Below are 295 nucleotides of genomic sequence, written 5' to 3'. Positions count from 1 at the left end.
AAATAGCCTTGCTTGTTTAACTATTTTAAAGTGCAGTTACTAGGCAAGCTTTTGGTTAATTAGGTGGCCATACCCTGTGGCAAATTGCATATATCGAACCGAAACGTTAATTGTGTAACTGTGGCTCAAGGGAATATCTTCTGCCTTTACTCTTTCAATCCTTTAAAAAACCTGCAACAATAAATGGTTATTAAAATTTTTCTGTTTAATTATTATTAAGAGCTGGAGTAGCTCAGTTGGTTAGAGCGTGTGGCTGTTAACCACAAGGTCGAAGGTTCAAACCCTTCCTCTAGCG

At 37.6% G+C, this 295-nt stretch overlaps 1 non-coding gene across 1 annotated transcript; it reads left to right on the top strand.

The window, feature by feature from the left end:
- The first annotated feature begins 221 nt into the window (after positions 1–221).
- TRNAN-GUU (transfer RNA asparagine (anticodon GUU)) lies at positions 222–295 on the top strand. The gene has a single exon. It is a non-coding gene; the product is annotated as a tRNA-Asn (tRNA).

This window comes from Nelumbo lutea, chromosome 6 (genome assembly GCF_056320005.1).
Source record: "Nelumbo lutea isolate HS-2025 chromosome 6, American lotus-T2T, whole genome shotgun sequence".
NCBI lineage: Eukaryota > Viridiplantae > Streptophyta > Magnoliopsida > Proteales > Nelumbonaceae > Nelumbo > Nelumbo lutea.
This window is presented reverse-complemented; position numbering and strand designations above follow the sequence as displayed.